This window comes from Suricata suricatta, chromosome 12, assembly GCF_006229205.1.
Source record: "Suricata suricatta isolate VVHF042 chromosome 12, meerkat_22Aug2017_6uvM2_HiC, whole genome shotgun sequence".
Classification (NCBI taxonomy): Eukaryota; Metazoa; Chordata; class Mammalia; order Carnivora; family Herpestidae; genus Suricata; species Suricata suricatta.
Window position 1 is genome coordinate 56,112,969 of NC_043711.1, and position 24,199 is coordinate 56,137,167.

At 43.3% G+C, this 24,199-nt stretch overlaps 1 protein-coding gene across 2 annotated transcripts in view; it reads right to left on the reverse strand.

Moving 5' to 3' along the window:
- Nucleotides 1-24,199, reverse strand: part of MGLL (monoglyceride lipase) — a 168,803-nt gene that overhangs the window by 123,895 nt on the left and 20,709 nt on the right. Inside the window, exon 1 of one of the 2 annotated variants that reach the window (XM_029918919.1) lies at nucleotides 21,549-21,569. The exons of the other annotated variant lie outside the window; for it this stretch is intronic. The gene's annotated coding sequence lies outside the window, so the exon portion shown is untranslated. Of the gene's footprint in view, nucleotides 1-21,548; nucleotides 21,570-24,199 lie in introns of those variants that run through there. 2 annotated transcript variants of the gene reach the window in all.

The window sequence follows — 24,199 nt, forward strand, 5'->3', positions numbered from 1 at the left end:
GGATTTCTAGAGAAGAGAAAATTAATTTTAATACCAGTATTAGCATTCGTACAAAAGTAGAGCCAAATGCACCTGCAGAGTTGTCGAGTTGGTAGGATATTTGGCATGGAATAAAAGAAAGGCAAAACATGACACCCGCTGGAACAGAACAGACTAGCCTGAAAAGCCCTTGAACTCCACAGCGTTCCAGGGCAGGAAAACATGCCAGCCTCTTTGTTAGCTCTGAGCACGCCTGAGCACTTTCTGGAAACTGCTAGTACTGCAACCCAGATCGCCTGTTCTGAACTGAAAGGAGACAGAAACAAACGGAGCACAGGCACTGATTTATCGAACACTGTGCAGTCACTGCAATGCCAGGGTTGGGAGCCCATTTATGGGACTGCAGCTAAGGAGACCCGACAAATCTATAATGCAAAATTTCAGGCAATGTATAATCAGTCCCCTGGTTTATAAATTACATAATAGTAAATTTATGCTCATTGAGTTTCTGTGGGAGGAATGGGTGTGCTATTCACCAGAGGTGTCATGAAAAGGAGGAAACACTTTTGTAAAGAATGAGGGTTTGTATGGGTAGATGTGTAATTATATCATCTGTGTTCATTCATCGTTCACCAACGATTTATTAGTGCCTTTTACAAATTCAGTGTTGGGGATATGAAAATGAATAAAATATGGCCCCTCACTTTAAGAAAACTACAGTCTAGTTGGAGAGATCGACCTGCAAGCCAATAATTACAGCACTATCGAATCAGTGCCAGTAACAATTTGGATACTTATGGGCTCAAAGAAGAGAAAAGAATGAATCCTGCCTGTCAAGGGATGGGAGTTGGGGAAGGCTCCCTCCACTCTGTGGAGTATCAGAGGGTGAGTAGGAGTTTACCAGGCAAAACAGGGGAAGGGAGGGCATTTGAGCAGAGCAAGCAGCACATACAAAACTCACAAGGAAAACCATGCACGGGGGTAAGTGCAAGGTGTCTGAGGAGAGCTATGGTGTGAAAGGAGGCAGGAAAGCCAGGGAGGATGAAGTTGAAGTTGAGTGTGGCCTTGGCTGTTACTTTGAAAATAGGTTTGGCTGTCCTCAAAAAAAAGTCATCTAATAAAATTGCTTTAAAAATGAAGTTGTTGTGCTCCTAGGTGGTCTGGTCAGTTGAGCATTCTACCATCCGACTCGATTTCGGCTCAGGTTGTGATCCCAAGTCGGGTTGTGATCGCACACAGAGCCTGCTTAGGATTCTCTCTCTCTCTCTCTCTCTCTCTCCCTCTCCCCTGCTCATGCTCTCTCTCTCCCTCTCTCCCTCTCTCTCGCTCTCTCAAATTAAAAAAATAAACTTAAAAGTTTTATTTAAAAAATGAAGTTGTTTGTTTCTCACCTAATAGTATGGCTGTGGGTGAGGAGGCTGCCAGGAAGGCCTCAGTGTGAGAGTCCCCAGCCCCTTCCATCTTGGTGCCACTCTGTGGGGGCTGGGCCCTTCTCCACAAGGTTCAACACGCTCACCCTGTGCCGCAGTACTCTTGACCCTTGCCGTGGTTGCAGTCCCTGGGCAATCTCCATTCACCCCTATGTGCTTCCAGTGCACTCTCCATTCACCCCTGCCGAATCCATAGTCTACCTCTACCACATCTGCATTCAGAACGAATCCTATATTCATCCCTACCACTTTAATATATTCCCATCGCATATTATCTCTAGAAGGGGCATGCGGAGCACAATCCTCTTCCCTCTAAGTGTCCGACCTGGAAATTGCACCTATGGCTCACGTGGCTCTTACAAGCTAAGAGCCTAGCTGCAAGGCATCCTGGGAAATGTAGTTCTTGCTCCGAGCAGCCATAGGGCCGCCATCCGCCAAGTTAAAAGTGGGAGGTCCTATTTCCCTGAGAGACGGGAGAGGGAGGTTAGCGGCCTCTGCCTTTGTATGCCACACTGCTGATCTCTGGGATATTTTGGGGAAACCTGACTTAACATGCTTGCATTTTCTGCTCAGTTTATCTTCACATCCTGACCAATAGTGATTTTTTTATTTCTCAGAAGCCGAATTGTGAGGATGTGAGAGGTTATTCGGTGCCAGCAAGTAATGAATGAGTGCTGTCCTGTTTACATGTGCTTCATAAGCACAAATTCCGGCACTGGTTTAAAGGACACTTGCTAACATCTCTGGCCTCCAGAAGTTTTGGTTTTCTTTTTTTTTTTTTTCTTTTACATTTATTTATTATTGAGAGAGAGAGAGAGACAGAGCATGAATGGGGTAGGGGCAGAGAGAGAAGGAGACACAGACTCCGAAGCAAGCTCCAGGCTCCGAGCAAGCTGTCAGCACAGAGCCCGATGCGGGGCCCGAACCCATGAACCGCGACATCATGACCTGAGCCGAAGTCAGTCGCTCTACCAACTGAGTCGCCCAGGCGCCTCAAGACCCGCAGAAGTTTTAAGAGTTCTGCTGCATCCGCTCCCATGTGTATAGAAGCAAGTCATGAGCATTTCCACCCCCAAGTAAGGACACAGGAACAGATCTCTAGGCAGGGTAGGGCGGGGAAATAAGGCAGTTGTCAACTTTACCACACCCTGGGATCTGAACCTCAGCATATCACTTTGGGTGCCACTTGGAACAAATCTCTTAATGTTTATGTTTCTGGGCCTCAACTGTCCCATCTATAAAATGAGAATAATGATGAATTCGCTGGCAAAATCCAATGAGATACTTACACATGACCCACAGAAGGAAACACAACAAAATGTTCCCTTTCCTTCTAACTGAGGACATCATCCCTCAGGTACTATGTGCACAGCACTTGAATAGAAACTGCACCCCGAGAAAGGATTTTAAAACCTGGTTTCCCATATAGCACTGTATGTTCATTAATTTGAATAACATAAGTTAAGTAAATTTTTTGAAAATTTAAAAATCAGAGGTGCCTGGGTGCTCAGTTGGTTGAGCATCCAGCTCTTGATTTTGACTCAGGTCATGATTTTGCAGTTTCTGAGTTTGAGCCCCACATCAGACTCTGCGCTGACAGAACCTGCTTGGGATTCTCTCTCCTTCTCTCCCTGCCCCTCCCCCACTCATGCATACACATCTCTCTCAAAATAAATAAATAAACTTAATTAAAAATATTTTTTAAAAGAAAAATTTTTAAATAAACCCAGTTTCTTACAAAGAGATAAGGACACCTTTGCAATGACACCTTAACCACGGGATCAGTCCTAACTTGAGTAATAAAGGTGCCAAGTAACCTCATGTGCACTAGGAACAGATCATCACTTTACGGCTTATCTTCAAAAAATATACAGCCTGAATGTAAGCACAAAGAAATATAAAACAAATTCAAATCAAGGACATTCTGGAAAGATCTGGACGCGACTCAATAATGTCAATGCCATGATACACACACACACATGAATGTGCATAGAAGTGGATATGTAAGCACACAAAGGAAACAGAACAAGTCAATGCAAATGCTTGATTAACTCCTTGATCCAAAATTTAAAAAAACCCATAAAAGACATTGTTGGGACAATTTCAGAAATTCAAATACAAGCTATATACTAAATGATAGCTTTTACCAATGTTAAATTCAACAGCTGAGATCATTGTGTGGTATTATGTAAGAGAATGCCCTTTCTCTTAGTAAATGCATACTGATGTATTTAGAGGTTAAATATGATGCCTGAAATTGACTTTCCAAGGATTTAAAAACATTTTTTAATCTTTATTTATTTTGAGAGAGAGGAGGTGCAGAGAAAGAGGAAGGCACAGAATCTGAAGCAGGCTTCAGGTTGAACTCATGATCTGGAAGATCATGACCTGAGCCAAAGTCAGATGCTTAACTGACTGAGCCACTCAGGCACCCAGCTTTCCAATGATTTCTAATGTGTATTTGGGTATGTAAGTGTATGAGGAGAGAGAAGAAAAGAGAGAAGGTGAGGGAGGAAGGGAACCTGCTAAAATACAGTGTAGCAGTAGGTAAATTGTTGATACAGAGCATATACTTTTTCTTTGTATTATTCTTTTAACTTTATGGGTGGACTTGAAATTTGTCACAGTGAAAGTTGGAGGAGAAAAATAAGATGGTATGAAGGGAAAGAATTTGAGTTACATACAAAAGGGTCTGAGACCATGTATTCAAGATGGCAATGTATTCAATAGACCTTCTGGATCCTACTGACCTGTTGCTTCTTCCAATGACAATGTAGAAAATAACTAAAAATATTTACATTAAAAAACAGAAAATGTCAGGAGGCCCTAGTTCATTTTGGCTGCTGTAACAAGACACCGCAGACAAGGTGTCTTATAAACAACAAAAATTGGTTTCTCATGGTTCTGCAAGCTGGACGTCCGTGGTCGGTGTCCCAGCCTGCTCAGGTTCTGGTGAGAACTCTCCACCTGGCTGCCCACGGCTGACTTCTCATCACATCCTCACATGGCTGAAAGGGGGCTAGCAAGCTCTCTGTGGTCTCTTTCATTAGGGCACTAATTCCATTCATGAGAGTCCCATCCTCATCACCTAGTTACGTCTTGAAGGCCCCGCCTCCGAACACCATCCCATGGAGGGGAGGTTTCAATTAGACTTTGGGGGCGATGGACATTCAGTCCATAGCACAAGGGTGTCTTCGCTCACAGTGGATTTGGCCCTGTCGGTGGGGAGCGGTCATCACAGAACGGAAGAGACCCATCAGCTTCACCCTCTCTCTGGGACATGGTCAGTTTGTTCCTGACAATGGCACACACAATGAGGTTCACAAGGGGAGGCAGAGAAAGCAAGGGGAAAACTGTCTTGTAAAATATGTTCACACAGACATGAACTTCCACAAGTGACATCAACAGCCAGGACCACAACGGCCATGGCAAGGCTGAGCCAGTGACAGACTCCATATAAATGAGTCAGGAGTTCGGCTGCTGGATGGGAGGGGAACAAAGGAGGCAAAGGCTCTGGAGGGGATTGGAAAGCCCTCTGTTTTCCCACACCTTTGTGGAAATCATTTACTCCTGCAGCTGGGTGACGGGTAACCCACATCCCAACTTCTCTAGCGGACGATTTTCCATCTCAGTGTTGAACTGTTGGCATAGTTGATATAGAACCGCTTGACCTAGTAGGCAATGAACACTGCAGAAATGATCGGAAGTGGACACAATTCCACATATCTGTGTATGGAGAACACAGCTGAAAGCTCCGAGCAGTATCTGGAGGATGGTAGGTGGTCAACAAATTCTACTTTAAAAATAACTTAAGAACCTTCTAGAAGGTGATGCATATGCTAAGGACAGCACAGTGGGAAGAGATGACCTAGTTCACTCAGAGAACTTCTGAGTCCCAATGCAGGCAGTTTCAGCTGCACACATTCACAGGAAGCCTGGAGTCATCCACACTCCCTTTGGGCTCCTATCTCCAGAGTATCCACATGCTCCACTTTGAGACGGCAGATGCAAAACAAGTGGTTTTACAGAAGAGAAAAGGGAACTTGAATTCCTTCAGCTCTGCTATTTTTTTACATGATGACTTGGAGGTTTTAATTTCTGCTTCAAATTTAGAACACTGAAATAGAGTGTGAGTTCACTGCATAGTCCCCTTTTCAAGTAATCTAATTAAAATGTTAATCCATGGCTTTTTCTTTGTTCGTGTTTATGTGTGCTGACATGTGCAAAGTTCAATAAAAGAAAATTTTCACTGTGGCATTTCTAGATCTTCTTCTTTGTGATTATTATTTCACGATTGTTATTGAAAAGAATTTTGCTGTGTAAGGAGAGAGCTGTTAAAAGAAGTATTTTCCTGAGGTGCCAATAAGTCACACCAGGTAGAGAGAACAGATTGAACACAGGCATCTAGTTTGCTCCCTTCCAAAACCCCATTTAGATGCCAAGAAGAAGGTGGCTTTAAGTCAGAACTTGTAGGGAGAGGAGGCAGGAGAGAGACAATCGTGACCCAGCTTTGAAAGACAAGTAGATGACACCTTGAGCAGCCCAGGAAGACAGAGTGTTCAGCTGTCAGTGGAGAAACCAGGGGAAGCCCTGCAGGATCCCTGGACACCCACGAACGAGAAGTGCTAGACACTGTTGGAGGCAGGGGTGACAATGATGGTGATGAGGGAGATTCAGGAGAAGCCAGCCCCTGAGACCCCTCCCCATTCCGCGTGGTCCGTTATTGCCTTTCTCCCAGCCTAGCAGAGGATGAGAAATGTTCTGGACCGGGAGACGCGAGGCACAGTTGAAGGCAGCATTGTCATAAAAAAGAAAAAAAGATTATGTGTATATTGGATGGTGAGATCTCCAGCCCTCTTACTGACTCAGTTTCCAGAAATCTTCACCTTGAGGCAAGAGACCAGAGGATCTTTCTGGATGGAATCTGTGGAATGACATTGGAACATCCATAACCACACCACCCTGCAGTGAGGCCCCAACTTGACAGGCCCCACCTCAGCCCCCAGTTTCCAATAGTTGTTTTAGTGCCCCATGCCGGAATATGAAAAGGCATCAGGGCATGATCTCAGGGTCGTGAGAACACTCATTGGGCTCCACACTGAGCCTGGAGCCTGCTTGAGATTCCCTCTCTCTCCCTCTGCCCCTCCCACTCTCACAGTGTATGTGTGAGAGAGAGAAAGAGAGAGAGAGAGAGAGTTTGTGCCCAGGCTTTCACACACACACACACACACACACACACACACACACACACACACACAATTAACATTCAGAGAACAAAAAGGAAATCCTAGAAATTAGAGTCATGATAGCCAAAGTGAAAAGCTCATAGAAAGTTTAAAAGACAAAAGGACACAAAGTAGACAGAAGCCAAAGAGCTGGAAAGTAAAGCAGAAAAGCTGAGAAAGTAAGACTGGTCTGTGAGGTCCAGTATTCAAACAGCAGGCATTTTGGAAAAAAAGCTAATCAAACACAAAGTGAGTGGGGACCGGTGGGGGAAGAGTCTAACTCCTCCACTACCGAAGATGAGTTGCCACATTGTAGAGCCCCACCAGTGCCCACTAAGGTACACTGTCCCCAACCCTAGGACGCTGGATGCAGAAGAGATCCTACAAGTCTCCACGGACAGAGAAAGGCTGAGGGGAAAAGATCAAGACTTTGATTGTTAACCACTCTTTTATGATCTATCTGTCAGACTCTCATTGAATGGCATTTGTCTTCATTTCCCGCTGCTGCTATAAAAAAATAACCACAAATTTAGTGGCTCATGATGACATAAACTCAGTTCTGGAGATCAAGAATCCCAAACATGTCTCACTGGGCTGAAGTCATGGGGCAGCCTGAGTGTTTCTTCTGAAGACTCTAGGGAAAAATCGGTTTCCTTGCCTTTTCTAGCTTTTAGAGGTCACCTGTATTCTTTGGCTCATGGTCCCTCTGTCTTCAAAGCCAAATGAATAGCAACTTCAAGTCCTTCCTTCTCTGTCCCCTTTGCCACCTCTGCCTCCACTCTCACATCTTCTTCTCTGACGCCAACCCTCCTGTCTTCCTCTTATAAGAATGCTTGCCACTATATTCAACCCACCAGGATAGTCTGCCTGTTTCAAAATCCTTAATTTGATCGCACTTGCAAAGTCCCTTTTGTCACTTTAAATAACACGTTCATGGGTTCCAGAGATTTCAGCTGGGGCTTCTTTGGGGTGGGGGCATTACTCTACCCACCACAGAGTTGGACTTCTAAAGAGCAACACTAGAACATGGTTGGCAGCAAGGTAACCCTCTTTTCCTGCCTGGAAGACCTCTCTCCCCAGCCAAACTATCAGTCAAGTGTGAAAGTAAAATAAATACATTTTCAAATGTAAGATTCTCAAGAAATTTGCCTCCCACACATCCTCTCTGAAGAAGCTCCTGAAGGACATTCTCAAACAAATGACTCAACCAAGATAGGAATGAGGCATGAGGAATCCAGGAAATAGTAGATCCCACATAGGGACAAAGGAAAGGGTATGAGCAAGATGATGTTGAGGAGGCATTCCAGAAGGACAGCTGTACCATGGTCTGAGTTGGGGTGGTTCAGTCCAGAAGAGACCCTGGGGAAGACGAACAGATAGTGTATCTGATGTATTGTGAGGAAATATAGGCAACAGGTAAGAAGTTTGGGACTGAATTAATAATAAGTTCATTAAAACAAAAGACAATTATTAACTCCAGGAGAAAAAAAGTTGTGTGGGGGAAAAGAAAAGGTAATCATGGGCAGTTCAATAGCTGCAAACAGTATTTCCATAGCCATGAACACTGACCATCATCTTACACCAAAACCACGGGAGGGTGAGGATGGGCCAGAGTAGGAAGCTGAGCCCACTTTGGGTTTCAGAGTGGGGATCAGTAGTCAGGGAGAAAAACTTAAAAGGAAGGAGTGATATGAGAATGTTTTTTAGGGACCTGTAGGCACATTCCACAATAATCATCCAGAAGAGGAAAAGGCTCAGGAAATTTCAATGGTGAAAGAAAAATGGGGGATGTCTAGTACACGGTCAGCAAATTTTTACTGCAAAAAGCCAGATCGTAAAGATCTACAGCACAACACAAATCTATAATCATTCTCCAAGTTGCATAACAAGTGATCTCAAACATAGTGACAACACCTGTTTATTAGCTTTTAGCTCTGTAGGTCAGAAGCCTGATACAGCATGGCTGGATTCTCTGCTCAGGGCTCACAAGCCAAAAATCAAGGTGTTGGCTGCCAGCCTCTTGTCTGGAGTCTCCAGGGAAGAACCTGCTTCCAGAATCCAACTCATTTTAGTTATAGGAGTGAGGGCTCCATTTCCAGCTATGGCCCTTTCTATCCTCAAGCCACCATGTGCTTGGAATTTCTCTACTTGCCTTTTCCACCTTTTCGCCGTCTCACTGAGGTGTAATGGACATGCGACATTATACTAGGTGGACAATAACTGAATAGCGACCTTAATTACATCTGTAAAATTACAAATTACATCTGCCAAGCAGCATAACATATTTATGGGAGTAACACCAGATGGTCAAGGTCACATACTCAGTGTTTATTTCATGTACTCAGTCCCACTGCTCTAGGAGGCCTCACCAAACTCTAAATGAACATGATGATCTGTATATAAATGCTCAGGGACAGAACTGGAAAAACAGATTCCGAATTCCTACAGCTGTCACCCTGAGGAATGGGAATGAGGATGTGTGCTGGGCATGTCCGTCCATGCTTTATTCAGCACACTGACTGCCCTCTCAAATGCTTACTTCCCCATATATTGAATAAGTACTAGAAATTTTAAAAAGTGTACATGTATGTAAATACATGAATGTTCACATATGTATAGAAAAGCTCACCCCATGATGATGTCTATATCTGAGGAGAGGAAACATAAGGAACTTTCCCTTTACGGAATTACATTTTTCCATCCTCTTTGATGTTCTTTGCTACCATGAGCTTTTACTGCTGCAGTGAGCAAAAAAGAAAAATCTTCAGTAATTTTCCTGAAGAGTTTAAGTAAAAAGCTAGAAAATGAAAAGTAAAACTCAAGAGAGCAAATATCTGTAACAGTTATCCATCACAGACAAATGCTCATGTTATAACTTCAAGTCAAAAGTGCAAGATCAAGAGAGCACCCAGGAAATAAATCCAACTATATAAATATTCTTAGCAAATGACTGGAAGGAAATCCACTAAAGTGCTAACAGTGGGTGTTCTGGGCAGTGAAACCATGAATAATTATTTCTTCCTTTCTAGTTTTTAATACTTCCCAATTTTTTATTATAAGCATGTATTATTTTTATAATTGAAAAAATAAGTGCTATTAAAAACAAAACACTAAATGTGATTGCCAAGTATCCTGTGGTATTCGTGCCGGTGGCCTGCCAGGTTTTCCTCCTAGCTCAGAAGTCTGCTTGGAAAACAGTAGAAATCAGAGGCATCTCTGTGAGTATGGGTTCTAAAGAAAAGGGACCAGAGGCCTCCAGGGTGAGAAATGGTGTCATTTTTACAATCAGGTGGGGCCACTCCCACCTACTGCTCCAAACACGCAGGGATATGGGACGGCCAGCCCTCCCCTGGTCCACACTTGACACATGCTAACGGCTGTTGTTTCCCATAGAGATCACATTTCTGCTTCCCATATTCTTAACGACACCTACTCTTTCAACACCCCCCAGTTTGGTGTGATATTCTCAGCAGGTGGCTCTCTGGGTGCTCCTGAGGTGGCTTCCTCTGCAGATAGATGACAGGCTTTTTCGGTGGCTATTTTTACAGCACCAGAGAGCAGGCACATGCCCAGAATGCAGCTCTCACCAGCTCCTACTGAACAGGTCCATTCCCAGACACACTTATCTGTGACACTTCAGTCCCCACGCACAGATTTGCAGTCCCTGCCCGGGCAACTTGGAGTCCCTAATGCCTGCAAGGTGCCGTGGGAGAGCCGAGGACACAGAGGGTAGGGTGCCTGCCCCCCCGGGAGCTCACAGCCTGTGAGATACAAAACGTGTGCAGGAAAGGAGCCCGCACAATGAGAATGGTAAGCACCCTAAGAAAGGTCAAGGGAGTGCCTCATGGGGGAAGGGAGGGATTCAATCAACTGTAATGGTGCTAGTTGAGCAGTGCCTTAAAATATATGGAGGGCTTGTTCATAGCGAGACGGGGAGAAAGGGCAAAAGTGTTCCAGCCCACTTCCCAAAAGGCAGCATGAACAAAACCATAATTTCGATCCAAAATGTTAAAATATTACTCGCTGTACACTGGATGGCTGCAGCCCCACCTACAAGCCATTGCATTAGGCAGAGAGGCCTCCATGTCGGAGTAAATAAGACTTCCTGTCTGACTCTAAAGTACTCTAAATAAAGTCACCAATAAACAGGTTCTGAAATGTCCACCTTGCTCCGACATGAGAGGTAGAGATAAAAACCACACTGGGAAACCAATATACTCTATCTGTGTGCATATATTACATTTAAAAACCAATGAGAACCTTGGAAATCATCTATTTCAATGTTCTCACATATTAGAAGGGACAACTGGGGTTCAATGACAGGAAAGTTTCAAGGTCATGGCCAAGGTGACAGCAGAGCCATGGAAAAATCTGGGGTTCCTCAAATCCAGACAGAGCTAATCTTTAGCAGGGATGGGACCTGCTCCTGCCTTAGTAAATAGCTATTTCCCTGAGCCCTCCAAGGGCTCACCGCCCATTCCAGCTGCCCTGTGTCCTCCCCAGAACCTTCCAGACATGTTCAGAGTCCAAAACCTACAGTCCTGTTCACTAGAACAGCTAACATTTAAAAGGCTGATGGCACTTAATGCTACTCAGGGGGGTATAGAATGATTGGAACTCTCACACATCGTTGGTCAGAGTGTAAAATGATACAAGTCCTTTGGGAAAATGTCTGACAGTTTCTTATAAAACAAAACATGTAGGGCGCCTGGGTGGCTCAGTAGGTTAAATGTCTGACTCTTGATCTCCACCAAGGTCATGATCTCACGGTTGGTGAGATCAGGCCCTGCCCTGAGCTCTGTGCTGATAGTGCAGAGGCTGCTCGGGATTCTCTCCCTCTCTCAATCTCTCTCTCAAAGTAAATAAATATTTTAAAAAAAAAAACAGAAACAGGGGCACCTGGGTGGCTCAGTCGGTTAAGCCTCTGGCTTCGGCCTAGGTCAGATCTCACGTTCATGGGTTCGAGCCCCGCATCAGGCTCTGTGCTGACAGCTAGCTCAGAGCCTGGAGCCTGCTTCAGATTCTGTGTCTCCTTCTCTCTCTGCCCCTCCCCCTCTCATGCTCTGTCTCTCTCTGTATCAAAAATAAATAAAACACATTAAAAAAAATTAAAAAAAAACAGAAACAAAAACAAACCATGCACCTCACTCATGACCTGGCAATATCGCACCTGGGTGTTTGCCAAAAGAAATGAAAACATATGTCCACAGAAAGATTAGTGCAAGAATGTTCACAGCGGCACAATTCCTAATAGCCCCAAACTTGGAGCAACGTAGGTGTCCCTCAACTGGTGACCGGAGACATAATTTGTGGTGCATCCCTGAGTGAAATAGCCTTAAACAAAAAAGTACATGTGCAATGATTACATTGACAAGAAGTTCTAAAACTGGCAAAACTCATCTATGGTGGAGAATTCAGACAGCGCTTGCTTCTAGAGGGTGGGGTGGGGGTGGGCTTGACTTGGAACCAGCAGGAAGGAATTCCTTGGGTGATGGTATATCTTTTTTTAAATTGAGGTGTAACTGACATATAATATTATATTAGTTTCAGATGTATAACGTAATGATTCAATATTTGTACGTATTACAAAATGATCAACAATGGGTTTAGTTACTATCCATCACTACACATAGTTACAGAATTTTCTTTCTTGTGATGAGACTTCTAAGAACTACTCTTGCAGCAGCTTTCAAATATGCAGGGCTGTATGATCAACTATAGTCACCATGTTGTCCATTATATCCCCATGACCTATTTATTTTATAAAGTATAAAAGGTATAAAGTTTGTATCTTTTGACCCTCTGGGAAATGATATCTTAATGGGGGCCTGTGTTACAAGGTTTGCACACTGGTCAGAACTCATGTTTCAAATTGGGGCATTTTACTGGATGTAAATTTTACCTCCAAAGAAAAAAAGGAAACGAACATGGAACCCTACTCAATGGTAGTCATGCTGAACTGTTTAGGGGCAAAGTCCTGATGCCTGCAACCCACTTTGAAATCCATCATTATAAGCTGGACGTGTTTAGAGGTAATGGATAGATGGGTAGATGGGTGATGAAGCAGGTGTATAGTAAGTATTTTAAAATCTAGGCGATAGGTACACAGGAGTTCACTGTACAACTCTTTCAACTTTTCTGTATGTTGAAATATTTTCATAATAAAATGCTGAGGGGGTGGCATCTGTAGGTTAACACCTGAAGGAGGTGTGGACAGGAGCGCCCAGGTTCCTGCTCAGGTATCCCTACTTTACCATTATTGACCAGTGCAGTCACCGGCCCCGGTGGCACATGCTTCCCTCTGCCCACGTGGTCATGCCGCCTCCCTCCTCACTCTACTCCAGAGCATGGGTAGGACAACAAATACATTGTTTCCCAAAGTAATACTCCCATTAAAGTTGCCTTTAAAGTTAAACTATTAGGGGCATCTTGGTGGCCCAGTCGATTAAGCGTCTGACTTCGGCTCAGGTTATGATCTCGCGATTGGATCCCACTCAGGGCTCGATCCCACGAACTGTGAGATCATGAACCGATGAACCGAGCCAAAATAGTCAGATGCTCAACCGTCTGAGCCACCCAGGTGCCCCATACTATACCTTGTCTCAAAATGAAGTGTACTATTAGCAGGCCCCTACCCTCACATGATCTTTATTTCATCAGTGGACAATCTGATTTCACATATATGGGGTCGTGTCTCTTGCTCGAATCAATTCAATCTCGATACATTATAGTTTTACATAGAATTGCAACCTAACAAAGTTAGGAGGGCTATAGGAAGCACCTGGTCCAGTACCTCCTCACTTTTTTGGAAAGAAGATAAAATGAGGCAATATTTACGTGACTCAGAGTTACACAGCTGGTAAGAGGCAAGAAGGAACCTCCAACCAAAGTTTTCAAATTCCAAATTCAATGTTCATGTAGTCAATTGGCTATCATAAAATCTTCACCATTGTCTGCTCCCTTTTTTATTAATCTATATTTTTCACATTTCTTGAGAGATGGGTAAAAGCAAAAATTAAGTTTAAATGCTTAAAATTTTTCTATTATTTTTAAGAGCCTTGTGACAAAAAAAAGTATTTGTAGAAAATTAATTATTCAAAATGGTTAGAAGATCATGATCTGTGGTACAGTTAAGTTACACACACTTCATATCACATGGCTCTCTACCCAGAAACTTCCCAGTGATTTATGGATTTTGGAAACATGAACTCCTTCACTAAAGGGTATCCTTACATGGGGGCGCCTGGGCAGCTCAGTCCGACTTCAGCTCAGGTCATGATCTCATGGTTCGTGAGTATGAGTCCCACATTGGGCTTTGTGCTGACAGCTCTGAGTCTGGAGCCTGCTTCGGGTTCTGTGTCTCCCTGTCTCTTTGCCCTTCCCCTGCTTGCACTCTGTCTCTCTCTCCCTCTCTCTCAAAATAATAAACATTAAAAATATATTTTTTTAAATATCCTTCCATAAAGTCCAGTTCCACCAAATGAGACAAGCGTTTTTAAAACAGAGTCACTCCTTGCTGATGCGTAGGGGCACATGTACCCCAATGTTCATAGCAGCACTTTCAACAACAGCCAAATCATGGAAAGAGCCTAAATGTCCATCCACTGACGAATGGATCAAGAAGATGTGGTTTATCTATCCAATGGAATACTACATGGCAATGAGAAAGAATGACATCTGGCCATTTGTAGCAATGTGGATGGAACTCGAGGGTGTTATGCTAAGTGAGATAAGTCAGGCAGAGAAAGACAGCTACCATATGTTTGCACTCATACGTTCAACAGGAGAAACTTAACAGAGGACCATGGGGGAGGGGAAGGAGGGAAAAATAGTTAAGGAGGTGGAGGGAGGCAAACCATAAGAGACTCTTAAATACTGAGAACAAACTGAGGGTTGATAGGGGTGGGAGAGAGGGGTAAATGTGCGATGGGCATGGAGGAGGGCACTTGTTGGGGATGAGCAACTGGGTGTTATATGGAAACCAACTTGACAATAAACTATAAAAACATCATGAACAGGTATTTGAAAAAAATAAAACAGAGTCACTCCTTTGAGTGCCCTATTATTCACAAAGGCTGATGTCCCAGGCACTGTTCTGAGAACCATGCATGCACTAACTCCTTTATCCTTACAACAACCTGAGAAGTGCTGCTCTTATCACTCCTCCAGTGGGGAAACTGAGGCATAGCAATCCCTGCCCTGCTAAGCGGCAGCGATTAAACCAGGCAGTCTGGCTCCTGAGCTGTTTACTGAACCCCCAGTAATGTCAGTTCCACCGCAGCTTCCTGGTGTTTCAGTTTAGCATTTCTTTTTCTCCCTTATGCTGTAGGGGAAGGAAGTGAGACACAGACTTCTGCAGATGCCCAGATCACAGAGATCTGGGTTGGCACCCATGTCATCCAGGTGCCAAAGGCAGGATCCAGCCATCTGCAGGAGCAGAGACCAGCCACACGCCCACTCCATGGTGGGCATCAGCACATGGGGGCATCAGCACATTCATTTACGCCCTGGTCTCTGGGCACCAACACCTTCCTCCCTCCCTTTACACACCTCCAGCCTTTCTTTAGTAGAAAAGCAATTTCCTTCACACAATCCCTCTCTGCTGGAGATATATAGGTCAATTATTTTTCTTGAATACTGATGGATTCTGACACCTTACTTAAATGTATTACATTCCCCTGTCTTCTGAAATGAATATGATGAACTTGTGTACCCTTGACTTGACAAGTAGGGATAATGATGCTGCTGGAATAGTGAGGTCTCCGGGACCTCCTTCAGGAGCACACATGTATGTCCCCTCCCCCACCCCCGCCACCGCTTCCCAGCAGCACTTTGTAACGATGGAAGAAAAAAACTCTTTCTTCTGTGTTTGAGCTGTAGTAAAGCTATCCTAACACTGGAAGGCAAGAAAGGGTGCCCCCTGCAGACCAGGATTTTAGAGGAATTTGAGGAAGGGAGAAAGCAGTTGGAGCCTGATGCATGGAGAAATCAGGGCCGAGAGTAAAGGCATTCTTCCCAAGGGAGCCCTGGAGAGGTCCTCTGATGCGTATCTTGGGCATCTGAGCCACATCCAGAATGGCCTGGAAAATCTGAATCCTCCTGTCTCTGTTCCTGGCAGCAGCAAAGGCACTCCAACGCAAGGGCGGAGCCCCAGCTGAGATCCTTGGCAAGAGAAGCAGAGGGGAGCACACAGGCCGGCACAGGAGAGGGTACAGGAGGGAAAGAGAAGTCGCTCATCCCAGGACTGGGATTGTCCAAACATGGCAATTCTCACTGGGGCTCCCAGTCGCCAGCCGGCTCTCTGACCTGTGCCATGCAGGGGACCTCTGCCCCCGCGGGCTTCCACTCCCGGCTCACACACAACCTGCTAGCAGAAGACCCAGCACTGGGGGAAAATGGAGACCCACCGCACAGGAACTGACACTGGCCAGGACCGTCTTTCCTTAACTAAATACACATGGCAACGAATGGTCACCGGACATTTGAGGAAAACTGCCACCAAGTAAGAGAAAGATGGACAGGAGCTTGAAGGAATCAGAGATGACTTAGAACACCAAAGAAAAACGCAGTACAGGGGTTCCTGGGGGTCTCAGTCAGCTAAGTGTCCAACTTCGGCTCAGGTCATGATCTCAGGGTTCCTGAGTTTGAGTGCTGCGTGGGCTCTGTGCTGACAGAGACTGTGTTCCCCTCTCTCGCTGCTTCTCCCTTGCTCATACTCTCTCTCTCAAAAATAAATAAACATTAAAAAAGGAAAAACACAGTATAAATCTTACACCAACTCTAATTTAAAAAATTTTTTTTAACATTTACTTATTTTTGAGAGACAGAGAGAGATAGTGTGATCAAGGGAGGGGCAGAGAGAGAGAGAGAGAGAGACACAGAATCCAAAGACAGGCTCCAGGCTCTGAGCTGTCAGCACAGAGACTGAAGCAGGGATCGAATCCAGAAACTGTGAGATCATGACCCGAGCCGAAGTCGGACACTTAACCAACTGAGCCACCCAGGTGCCCCATAATTTTTAACTTTTAAAATCTGTACTATATATGCATGATTCAACAATCAAAGAAAAATGGGAAGGGATACGTTGAGAAGTTTCACTACCATCCTTGCCCTTCAGCCTTACTTTATGTGCAAATGCAAGCTAATATGACAAAAATTCCCTTCCTCTCTCACACGGAACTTGGCATATACTACATGTGTTAGATTCCAAGGGCTGCCGTGACAAACCAGGTGGCTTAAACAACAGAAATCTACGCTCTCCGTTCTGTCAGTCTAGAAGTCTGACATCAAGGTGATGACAGGGAGGGTGCTCTCTCTGGGCTGGGAGGGAATGATCTAGTCCAGCCCTCTCTCCCTGGCTTGTACATGGCCGTCTTCATGCTCTTATGATGCTCCTCCCATATGCACGTCTGTCTCCAGATTTCTCCTTTTGCAAGTACAGACGCCAGTCAGATTGGATTAGATCTTATGCTAATGACCTCATCTGCACTCGATGGCCTCTTTAAAGACCCACTCTCTAAGGTGACATTCTGAGGTACTGGGGGTTAGGCCGTCAACACATGAGTTCTCAGGGGACATGATTCAACCCCCGCCACTACAACACCCTTCTGCTTTTTCCCCACTTAGTAATATGCCCTTGGAGACCTTCCCACATCAATATATAGAGTTTTTTAAATTTTTTCATGGCTGCACATTACTTCATTCAGAGGATGTACTGTGGTGCACCTGATCAGTCCTCCATATACCAACACTTGGGGTTGCTTTCCCAATTTGTCACTATTATAAACTAAGCTTCACTTCAAAGGTATGTTGGTATATGGTCCATACATTATATGGTATGACCACAGGCATGGCATTGCTTGGCCAAAGGGGAAAGGCATTTGAAGTCCTGAGAGATATTACCAAAGGCTCACCAACAGACCATGGTGTTAATCTTTGGGAGTTTTGCCTATCTAATAGGTAAGAGATGCTTTCCTCATACAGCTTCATTCTCATTTCACTTCTAAGTGAGGGTGAGCCTATTTCTTATATTTTAAGGCCATTTTATATTCCTTTTTCAGTGAATTGACAATTTTTTATTGGGTTTTTATCTCCTTTAGTGCCAGAGTCCTAGCCACTCCACTCATTAACCAGACTAACCTGTGTCTGTGATGTATGATGAAAATATTTCCACAAATTTATCATCTACCTTTTCACTTTGCTTTTTAAACTTTTCATTTGGGATATTTCAAACACTGACATAGGTAGAGAGATTCTATAGTGAACTCCATATACCGATCACTCAAATGCACCTGTTACTAATGCACGGCCAATTTCCCCCCGTCTGTAATCCCATTGGCTCCCGTCCCACATTATTTTAAAGCACTTCCCACTCATCATAGCTTTCATTCATCACTCATCCAGTAGTCATCTGTAAAAGATTCTGTTTGTAACTCTTCTTTAGAAAACATAATCACAGGGGTGCCTGGGTGGCTCAGTCAGTTAAGTGTCCGACTTAGGCTCAGGTCATGATCTCACATTTCATGAGTTCTGGCCCCACAGGGAGATCTCTGCTGTCAGCACAGAACTCACTTTGGATTCTCTATCTCCCTCTCTCTCTCTCTGCCCCTTCCCCACTTGCACATGCTCTCTCTCTCAAAAATAAACATTTAGAAAAAAATAATCACAATACTATTATCACATATGCGAAATTAACATTTCCTTAATGTTATCCAATAACCAATCAGCATTCAAATTTCACTGAACCCACATCATGATTACTTAAGATATCTCTTAAGTCCCTTTTAATCTATAGGTTCAGTCTGTCACTGTTTCTTCTCTCCCTTGAAATTAATTTTTGAAGGATTAATTGAGCTGTCAGTCTGGCAGAATCCCCCACAGTCTGGATTCTGCTGAGTGTGTCCATGGTGTCTCTTAACATGTTCTTCTGTTGTCTGTTTCTTCTGTAAATTTGTAGCTAGACTTAGAGGCATTATCAGATTTTCATTTGATTTTGGCCGGGGGAGTAGGGGTGTGAGGCAAGACGACCTCATAGGAAGCGCTGTGAACCTCCTTCAAGAGGCACTTCCTGTCTGGTTGTCTCTCTTTTTGTGATTTTGGTGGCTGTTAATGATCATTGCCTAAGTCCATGTTAGATGTTGCTAGATGTTCCAAAATGATGCCTTTCAAATTCTCAATGCCTCTTGTATTTATTTGCTGAAGTACACCTATAAGAAGACACTTCCCCTCGTCATCTATTCTGTTAACTAGAAGAGCAGTTTGTGTAAAAAGGCAAGGTGAGCATCTATTCCTTTTCCTCTACTGCCATTTCAAAAAATAATGGTTGGTTCCCTAGGATACTCCAAAGGGAGATATCGTATTCTTGCCATTATGAGCTCATTTCTTTTAACATATTTTGTGTTTCCATCCATCATAGTTATGACCCTTCTTGATGCTCCAAGTGTCTCATCTCTGGCCTGGGGGACCCTTTCCTGGTTGGCTCCTGAGCCCTTCAGGCACAACCTCAGTTCTCATCATGACCCTCCCTTGCTGTTTGGTCTAATGAGCTGTTGCAGTTCATCTGGCATATTTCCTGCTCCAGGAATTAACCTTTCTTCCAAGAAGCCTGCTTTCCTTTTTGTGCCAATGGTATTTAGAGATCACAGTATGGACATATATCATCTATTATAATATAATAGACCACAGTACAGACAGTATAATCTATTCCATTTACTGCACACAGCTTTATTTATTGCTTAGCAAAAGAAATCATCTGAACCTCAAAGGTCTTGGAAACTAGAACATGCTTACTGAAATAAGACATTCAGTGAGTACAGAGAATGTCATGGGCATAGAGAAACCCCAAGTTAGCAATCTGGAAAATAAAACCCAATAAATCCAAGATGTCGAGCAAAAAAGATAAGACTGAAAAGACGAGAGAGAAAAAAATTCAGAGACACAGAAGATAGATCCAAGGTTTAACACCCAACTAGTACTAGGAATTCTAGAAGAAATGGGAAGAAACAACAGAGAGAAGATAATTTTTAAAATGATAAATGTAAATGCTGTTCAGCCCAGGGGCACCTTCTTGGAAATGGGAATGGTAACTAGATCAATTTCATCATGAAAATGTAAAAAAGAAAAGAAAAGGAAAAAGAAAAAGAAAATGTAGAGTCCGTGGAGATATTTTTCTGATACACTAATTTACTACCTGGGATCTCAGCATATGATTACATCTTTATTGTCTTTGGTTTGTTATAATTCTGTAAAATTAGAGGACCCGGGTCTGCCTGAGGTGACTCCATATTTATTTATACAAGGTCCTTCCCTTGGAGTTACCAAAATAACCCCAACAGCAAGCTGCCTTTTCCTTTGAAAGGGAGTCTATTTTCTGGGAATCAAAGCACTTCCGGTTAGGAAAGGGGATGTCAATGGCAGGAAAAAAAGAGAACATACAGAATAAGTAAAATAAATGCACCAAAGAGCCTCTCAAACAGGGGAAAATACTATATTGTGCCTTCTTTGTCGGCCTAGAGCAGGGCTGACCAAAATAAGGTCTGAGGACCAAATCCAACTCTGCCTATTTTTGTATAGCCTGAACACTCTGAGTCGGTCTTTGGTGGTTGGAGAAAATCCAAATGAGAGTACTATTTTGCAACGGAAGACATACGAAGTTCACATTTCCGTGAGCATCAGCTTCCCTGGGAGACAGCCACAGTCATTCACTCACATCTGTCAATGGCAGAGTAGAGTCATTTCAGCAGAGGCTCTCTGACTGGCAGCATGGCCCGCAAAGCCTCCAATGCTCCCTTTCTAAAATGTTCACTTTTTCAGAAAAGGTTTGCTGACCTCTGGCCTAGAGGGTGTGGGAGCATCACAACCTGTCCTTCAGCCCAAGGCTCTAAGGAAGACGGTCCTCAAGCTGAAAGATTACTGTGGGCCAAGCAGGATTTCATTTTATCTGAAACTCACAGGCAAACATATTCCAGTGAAACTCAGAGGCAAGGTCAAGAAGAGACTCTCCAACCCCCAGAGATAAAGCAGGCTTTATAGAAGGTAAGGGAGTTAGGCTTTTCCACCAGACTTTTCACCAGTGATACTAGACATAAGACTGCCACGGAGCCATATTTCACAGTTCTGGGGTGAAGACTTTGGAACCTCGCATTCTAGACCTACCCACATCTTACATCAACGTGAAGGTAAGAGGAAGACATGTAAAAAGACAAGAACTCAGGGGCGCCTGGGTGGCTCAGTCTGTTGAGTGTCTGACTTCAGCTCAGGTCATGATCTCACAGTTCATGGGTTTAAGCCCCACATCAGGCTCTGTGTTGACAGCTCAGAGCCTGGAGCCTGCTTCTGATTCTGTGTCTCCCTCTCTCTCTGACCCTCCCCCGCTCACACTCTGTGTCTCTCTCTCTCAAAATTAAATAAATGTTTAAAAATTAAAAAAAAAGAAGAACTCATAATTTAGTGGCCTTAGTCTAGATTTTCTTTTTAAATCCATCCTAGGAATTCTAGCAAAACAAACAAACAAAACAAGGCTCTAATAAAAGAGACCACATAGGATACAGCATACTATGGTATCTGTATGTGGCCCAGAAAGAACAAATGAGGCCAAAGAAAAGAAAAAGGATCCAACAGGGTGAGGACTCTGCGACGTGAATGTGTAGGAGGATGATACTGAGTGCATCTTAAAGACGCAAATCCCCATGTGCTCTTCGCAGCTCCCATCTGGGGTAAGACACTGTATTTCAAGCAAGCTCCCAGGTCACTTCCTTAGCTCTCTCGGAGGAACCACTCTACATTCTGGCCTCTCTCCAGCTGCATTTCTAATGACAAAGAATGATGACATTTTCTTCTCTATGGATCCAATCATACCACTTAATAGTCTCACTTATTCAACAAAGAAGTATTCAAATATTTATTCAATGCTTACCAAGGCACTGTGCTCCTGTAGGCTTTTGGGCCCCATCCATGTTCAAGCCGATGAAAATCCCTGCCTGTGGTGCTTTCTGGAAATTCCAGAAGGAACACTTACACGATCATCATGTGGCAAATGAAGTCTATTGGCTTTCCATTTTTAGAATCAGAACGTGGAAGACTTACAATGAGAAAACCGATGTAAATAATGTAAGCCTTAGCAACCTAAAAATAATAGGACTTACACAAAATTATAGGATAAGGGAGAAGTGGAGGGAAAATGCAAGTATAAATTTCCTCATCTCTCATGGTGGCAAGCAGAGGGGTGGGGTGAGAAATTTTTATGAAACAGTCGGGAGAAGTTCTCAATTATCCTGAACAATGCTGCTAAATTTTTCTTGCACAGTATTCAACTATTTCTGTAGAATAAATCCTAAAAGAAAAAGTTGTTGGGTGAAAGGGTCTGTCTGTATATTTTTAAGATTTTAATATGATAAACGGCCAAGTTGTCCTGAATATTGTACTATTCAGTCCATCTTAGGTACAAAGTAAAAAGTTATAAAGTAAATAAGTCATGGAGTTTTAAACTACAGCATATTATAATGATATTATAATAATGTTGTAGGGTAGCAGTGACGACATTTACCGTGTAAGCATTTCATGATCTACAGGATTGTCCGATCACTATGCTGTGCTCCTGAAACTAATATAACATTGTGTGTCAACTATGCTTCAATTAAGAAAAAAGAATAGGGGCGCCTGAGTGGCTCAGGGGGTTAAATTCCCACTTTGGCTCAGGTGGTGATCTCAGGGTTCCTGAGATGGAGCCCCACATTGGGCTCTGCACGGACAGCAGGGAGCCTGTTTGGGATTCTCTCTCTCCATCTCCCTCTGCCCCTCCCCCACTCTCTCTGTCAAATTAAATAAACTTTTAAAAAAGAATAATATAGTAGGTTCCACCCAAAATATTAAGCTTCAACCATAAAAAAATATTTTTACTACTCTATAGTTCCACAAGAGTATAGGAAAGTACCCACTACCTGAAACTTCACCTACCTTGAGTTTTATACAATTTAAAAATTTTTCTACTTGATATATATAGAACCCTGACATGCTGCAGTTTGAAAATTACATTTTTGTCTACAAATAAAAGTAAATATTTGCTTTATTTTCTACTTTTTAAAAATTTTTAATGTTTATTTACTTTTGAAAGAGAGAGAGAGAGAGAACGTAAGCCCCCATTTTCTACTTTTTAAATGTTTCTTGTGTTAGAGTGCCTGGGTGGCTCAGACAGTTAAGCATCTATCTGACTTCAGCTCAGGCCATGATCTCATGGTCCATGAGTTCAAGCCCCACATCAGGCTCTGTGCTGACAGCTTGGAGCCTAGAGCCTGCTTCAGGTTCTGTGTCTCCCTCTTTCTCTGCCCTTCTCCCACTCACGCTCTGTCTTTCTCTCTCTCTCTCTCTCTCTCTCTCTCTCTCTCTCTCTCTCTCTCTCTCTCAAAAATAAACATTAAAAAATTAAATGTTTCTTCCATATGTTTGCACTCATAGGTCTAACAGGAGAACAGGAGAAACCTAACGGAGAACCAGGGGGAGCGGAGGAGGGAGAGAGAGTTGGGGAGAGAGAGGGATGCAAAACTTGAGAGACTATTGAATACTGAAAATAAACTGAGAGTTGAAGGGGAAGGGGGAGGGGGAAAGAGATGGTGGTGATGGAGGAGGGCACTTGTGGGGAAGAGCACTGGGTGTTGTATGGAAAACAATTTGACAATAAAATATTATGGAAAAAAATTAAATGTTTCTTGACTTTGTGATTGTTCTCTTCATGTCATTCATTTCTTGTCTTTGTGATTGTTCTCTTCATGTCATTCATTTTAACAGTTCTTACATGTTAAAGATATGAATTAGTTGCCTATTAGATAGATACATAGGCAAATTTTCCACAGTTCGCATTTGATTTTAATCACTGTGTGGTGGTTTGTCACATACAAACATTTAAAATGTCAGGTAGTCAATCTTACCACCATTTTCATTTGTTTTTCTTCTTTAGGTATCAGAATGACCAAGTCCTTCCCTACTCAGAAATCACCTACAATTTCCTCATCTTCTTATGTTTTTTTCCTCTTATTATTCCTTTTTTCAAACTCTTAAATTCTTACAGTATTAAAGATGTACTGTGTTACATCTTATGAGATAGCGTTTCAACTTACTCCTCAAGTACCTAGTGGAATGTATTAAATAACCTTGCCAATTTAATATGCCACATCTACAGACACCAATTCCCATACAAGCATGAGTCGGGAAAGGGACCTCACTGGGTCCCAGTGAGACAGCCGCCTGCTCTTCCTTGGGCACCCCATTGCTTTGTTTCCTGCAACCACATTACAGTGTTTCAGTACTCCATAGGGCAAGTCCCCCCTCTTTGCCATTGTCTTTTCTAAATTGCATCAGCCATTCCCATTTTTATTTCAAAGATTTATTAAAGTTTTCATTAGGGGCACTTGGGTGGCTCAGTCCATTAAGCAACCGACTCTTGATTTCAGCTCAGGTCATGAATCACAGTGCTGAGATTGACGAGCTCTGGACTGGGCATGGAGCCTGCTTAAGATTCACTCTCTCTCTCTGCCCCTCTCCCCACCTCCTCTCTCAAGGAAAAAAAAATTA